The sequence below is a fragment of the Sorex araneus genome, chromosome 1 (genome assembly GCF_027595985.1).
Source record: "Sorex araneus isolate mSorAra2 chromosome 1, mSorAra2.pri, whole genome shotgun sequence".
Classification (NCBI taxonomy): domain Eukaryota; kingdom Metazoa; phylum Chordata; class Mammalia; order Eulipotyphla; family Soricidae; genus Sorex; species Sorex araneus.
In genome coordinates, this window is record NC_073302.1 from 83,018,386 (window position 1) to 83,024,663 (window position 6,278).

Sequence of the window (6,278 nt, forward strand, 5' to 3'; positions counted from 1 at the left end):
GCCACAGGTAGCTTGCCAGCCTCTGACGTGTGGGCCAGATACTCTCGGTAGCTTCCTTTATACACTTCTGCAAAATTGCTTTGGCTATTTGAGTAATTTTATAGTTACATACAAACTATTCCAAGTCCTTAAAGTATGTTATTGATTTTTAAATGGGTATTTCATCGACTCTGTATAATGCCCTGGGTAGAAATATCATTTTGACAATGTTAATTCTTTAAATTCATGAGCAGATAATATTTAGTACTCAATATTAAAATTAAGTATTTAAATGTTATTTATTCAATTATCTATCCGCTGAATATTTTTCTATTTCTTGATGTCTTATATTTATTTTATAAGTTATTTATAGTTTTCACCATTGTAGTCTTATCATTTATTTGTTAATGTTTATTTCTAGGCATTTGATACTTTGGTATGAAAAATAACTTTTTCAAAAAAAAGCTGTTTTGAGGGGCTGGAGTAAGAGCACAGCGGGTAGGGCATTTGCCTTGCATGCGGTCAACCAGGGTTCGATTCCCAGCATCCCATATGGTCCCCCAAACACCGCCAGAAGTGATTCCTGAGTGCAGAGCCAGGAGTAACCCCTGAGCATCACCAGGTGTGACCCAAAATGAAAAAAAAAAAACACTGTTTTGAAAAGAGATATTTCTCTTTTTGTTTCAATTTGTGATTTTGGGGCCAACAAATTTGCCTGCTCGATAACCTGAGCCAGCCAATCATGAGTAAGAATCTGAAGCTGTAGTTAAAAATCTCCTGAAGAGCCAAAACCCTGGTTTGAATTAGATTTGCTCCTGTTGAGTGAAACGTCAAAAAAATATTTAGTGCCCATACTCTCCAAGCACTTCTAAACTATCAAAGAAACAATGTCTTTTCCTTAATGGCTTTTATGAGACCAATATTACCCTAAGAATAATACCATGAAGAGAAGCATTATTTAAAGAGAATTTCATATGTCAATATCCCTGGTGAACATTGATGAAAGTATTCTGAGCAAAATATTAAAAAATGTAAGCCAATGACTTATCAAAAGTATTATGCATCATGATAAAATGGGATTCATCCCAGGTATGCAAGGATTATTCAAAATACATAAATCAATTTAAAAAGTGCACTATGTCAACCAAGAAAAAAATAAAGATTAAAATTATTCCAATTGTAGCCAAGTAAGACTTTGACATGATTCAACATACATGTGTGAAAAAATCCTCAAAAAATTATTTTTAGAGATTGGAGCTGGAATGATACCACAATGGGTAAGGTACTTGCTTTGCACATGGCTGACATAGGTTTGGTCTCTAGCACCATAAAAGGTCCCTTGAGACTGCAGGGTATCATCTCTGAGCACAGCTACAGGACAATCCCTGAGCACGATTTGGCATGGCCCAGTAATTTTTTTCCTAAAAAATAGAGATAGAAAGTACCCAAACCTCAAGATCACAAAAAGAGAAGTCAGAGGATCAACTTCTTATAAGCCAATCAGTGTACTACAGAGGGGGTAAGTATGTATTAAGGGGGACAGTTTGTATTAAGTTAGACATATGGATATTTTATACTTAGACATGCATGATTGATATAATAGCACCTCAATATACCTCAAAATATTGAGAACCTGGTAAGCTACAGAGAGTTTACTGCCCGCACAGGGGAGAGCCTGGCCAGCTGTCCGTGGTGTATTCATATGCCAAATACAATAACAATGATGGTTCTAATTCCCCTGACCCTGAAGAGCCTCTAATGTGGCACCATTAGGAAGAATGTGTAAAGAGAGGCTGCTAAAATCTCAGGGCTAGGATGAATGGAGACATTATTGGGCCCGCTTAAGCAAATCTATGATCAATGGGACTATAGTGACAGCGACATTCATACCTATTAAATATGTATTATTAAACAATGGTCATCTGATTCAAGAGGAAATTTACTTCAGAAAGAAACTTGCTATTTTGGATGCCTTTAATATATATGAGTAGCATTGCCTCCCAATACATACACTCTAGTATCAGTAAAGGTAAATTTGGACTTGCATAAGATTTATTGCTTTGAGTTTGAATATACAAATGAGACATTTGACCCAGAGAGCAAGGGTGTCCTCTAGCTGTTTTATGCAACATTTCATGAGACTAATATCTGAAACATTAAATAAATAAATTGAAATGATCTCATAAAACTCTGAATTGTAAAAAACTGACCCATCTCCTGTGACCTCACTGAACTAAAAGACCACATATAAAAAAATGAATGGGACAAAGAAAAGAACTTGACATATAAATTGAAAAAAAAGGGAACTGTAACATGCAACCACAACTGGGGACAGATTGTATCGTAGGATTATTAGAATTTGGAGGAAAACATTATTATTTTCAAAATTGAATTGGATTATTTATTACAGTTCTAAAAAGTATTGAACATGGGGAAGATTCCTAGCAAGTATTAGATTATACCAGGAAATAATGTATATGAGAACATCTCAGTGATAAATCTTAATATAAACATTACAAATATTAAATTTTTCTTCTGTAGTTCCAGTCTGATAAGGATTGCTTTTATATTTTATAAATAGCAAGAACTGTACTTCTGCTGTCTACCTTTGCAGATGCGAGTGGTAATGTTTTCAGGACTTACAATAGCAGCAGCTCTTCATGAATCTGGTCCAGTAGATGACCATTATGAGGAAAGTCAAATAGCAGAGTAAAAATTTCTCTTACAATCAACTATACATTTTTATATGGCTGAAGAGTTTGAATTACTTAATGCCTCCCATCCTGCTTCTGCCTTTTATATTCCTTTATCAGCCAAAATTTTGCCTGTTCTAGTCTCTGTGTATACTTTAATGTGAATTTGGAAAGTTCCTAACAACACCCCAGTCTACCCTTACACTTTTTAATATAAATATATTGCTGGTGACTCAGTAAAGTGGAAAACAAGGAAGGTAGACTCTAGGAAAGAGAGGTTCACCTCTTCATTCAACCAACCTTGACCACTAGGTCTCAGGGGAATGACTGACTTGGATCAGGACTGGTGAAGTCTGCCACGAGCACCTATTGGACAAAGATGCTTATATCCTGCAAGCCAAAGAGACAGCGGTCAAGTTGTTTCTGGAGTTCACTTACTCTGTTTAGCATGGAGTTGACCCCTGCCACTCCATGCTTCAGGGAACTATGGATTCAGAATGCAGTGAAGAATTCTTTGCAGGAAAGAAAAGTCCAACCTAACTTTGACATAGGCATTCATGGGTCTTTGGCCTCCCCTCATAGAAAAGAATTTTGGGAGGAAGCAAATAGTGAAGCAAGATATTTTTGATTGGATGAAACTTGCTCAGAAATATGTGAGAGGAGAAGAGAGGAGAAATATGTGTTCAAGAGAGAACACAAACTTCTCCAGATTGGAAATAATGAAGCAAAGAAACAGAAACAAGCAAGCAAGATGCTCAGGACATGTTCAAGGGAGAGCAATGGTTTGAAGAGCAAGCCCCGAATGGCTTTCCTGGGGAGCTTTTATACAATTGCTCCAAATGGGTTTTTTTCCAAAGTTTTTCATACATAAAATTTAATATGAGAATTGTCACAGGAAAGATTTGCATTGCCATTGGTATTCTAATAATCTCATTCCTTAGCAATATTTATGGTTCCTTCATAATCTCATTTCTTACACAGCTGATAGAGTTTTTATAATCTCAATTTTTTTCTGTAGCTTCTTTTTTTGAGGTGTCCATCCCTTTCTGGGGTTGGACTTTGGATTTTTGTAACTGGGTGGTGCCCCAGTTTCTCTTCTCAAAAAATTTAAGGATTTATATGTCAAAGGGATGTATACTTCATGCCTTTGGGCTACGTCAAGACTAGGGATTCTCATCTTAAGTTTATTATAATTTTCTAAAATTATAATACATTGCTCCAACCCAGCCTTTTCCCAGGTAATCAGGAGACTCCCAGCCACGCCTCCCGAGTGCGCCCCTGGTTCCCACGCGGCCGCCGGGACTTGGGACCCTTGCCGCCGCCACTTCCCGCGTCCCACCGCCCCGGCTTTCCTGGGACCATTGTCCCAGGAGCCCCTGCTAGGAAGAAACGGGGGCGTGGCCTGAAAGGGGCGTGGTCTAAAAGGGGCGTGGCCTCCTGCCAGAGCAGCGCCCGCTAACGCGGCCGCAGTTATTATTTCCTACCTTAGCACATTAGGTATGGTCTTCTTGCTTTGAAAATCGGTTTAACACATCTCATACACTTATGCGACCTAGCCTATTAGCTCTAAGTTTAGAAAAATTATCAGTGAATAAGAGAAGCTTAGCAAAGCTTTTGTAAAGACAACTTAGCCTTAAGTCTTCATTAAAGCCCCAACATCAATCACAAAGAAAAGGCTGAGTGTAAGGAAGACTTCTAGAATAGGAATAAAGCTGCCATCAGAAATAGCACAAACAGAGCCCCTCCTTCTCTCAGCAAGAGGTAGGAGGAATAAACACCTACAAAGTTCCAATCATATACTTCCATAACAATATGAAGAAGCAGCGAAAATCCCCTCCAGGAAGAGAGGGAGAAGAAAAGATACTAGAAACCTCAAAAGAGGCTCCCAACATCTACGACCTCTCAGATAAACAATTCAGAGAGGAAATCTGGAGGAGAGTCGACCTACTACAAGCAAATATGGAACAGACATCCAATAAATTAAGGGGGGAGATGAATGAAGCGCTGGAACGGTCTACTAAGAAAATACAGGAAGAAATGAGAGCAGAAATGAGAGCAGAAATTTCAAACCTTCGAACGGAAGTCTCACAAATAAAGGAATCGGTAGATGAAATAAAAATCTCACTAGATGCCCTCAACAGTAGAATGACTACAGCCGAAGACAGAATCAGTGATCTGGAAGATGAGCTGCAGAAAGCTTATAGACAACAACAAATCATGGCCAAAGACCTCAAAATGGCTATAGAGCGAATCAGAGCCCTGGGGGATGACTTCAAGAGGAACAACATAAGAATCATTGGAGTACCAGAACCACAGGGAAGCAACCCCAATGAAAAAAACACAGTCAAAGATATCATTGCTAAGAAATTCCCAGAGCTGGAGAAGGCAGGCATCCAGATACAAGGAGTCCGAAGAGTACCAGCAAAAAGAGACCCGAATAAAAAGACCCCAAGGCATATCATAGTCAGAATGGCGGATACCATGGATAGAGACACAATTCTGCAAGCAGCAAGGTCAAAGAAGGAAATCACATACAAAGGAGCACCCCTCAGATTTACGGCCGATCTGTCAGAAGAAACCCTCCTAGCCCGAAGACAATGGTGGGACATAGTGAAAAAACTCAACGAAATGAATGCCTCACCAAGAATACTTTATCCGGCTAAACTCTCACTCAAACTCGAAGGAACCATACACTACTTCTCGGATAAACAACAGCTCAGGTCCTTCATAGACTCAAAACCAATCTTGAAAGAAGGTCTAAAGGGGCTACTGTAAGACAAGGAGGAGCCCCATAAGAATAACAAATCCCACAGAAAGATGACACAAAACCACATCACAATAATCTCTCTCAATGTCAATGGCCTAAATGCACCTATCAAGAGACACAGAGTGGCTAAATGGATCCGGAAATTAAACCCAACATTCTGTTGCCTGCAAGAAACACACCTGAACAAACAGAGTAAACATAGACTCAAAGTCAAAGGATGGAAAACAATCCTCCAAGCAAACAACCCCCTTAAAAAAGCTGGAGTGGCCATCCTGGTATCCGACAACATAGATTTTAGGATGAAAAAGATCAAAAGGGACAGCAAAGGTCATTTTCTGTTTATCAAGGGATATGTACAACAGGAAGAAATCACACTCTTAAATGTATATGCTCCTAACGAACGACCGGCTAAATATTTAAAACAACTCCTAACAGACTTTAAAGAGAACATCACTAACAGCACAATTGTAGTCGGAGACTTCAATACGGCCTTATCGCCTCTAGATAGATCCACAAGAACAAAACTCAACAAGGAAACACTGACTCTGAAAGAAGAAATAGAAGAGAGAGGCCTAATAGACCTATACAGGGCCTTACACCCCAAAAAGAAAGAATACACATTCTTTTCCAGTGCACACGGAACATTTTCTAAAATAGACCATGTACTGGGCCCCAGAACATACCTCAATAGAATCGGAAAAATAGAAATTGTATCAACCATTTTTTCAGACCACGATGCGCTGAAGATAGAAGCTAACCACTCACAAACACGGAAAATCAAATCAAACACCTGGAAACTAAACAATTCAATGTTGGCCAATGAGTGGGTCAGGAAGGAA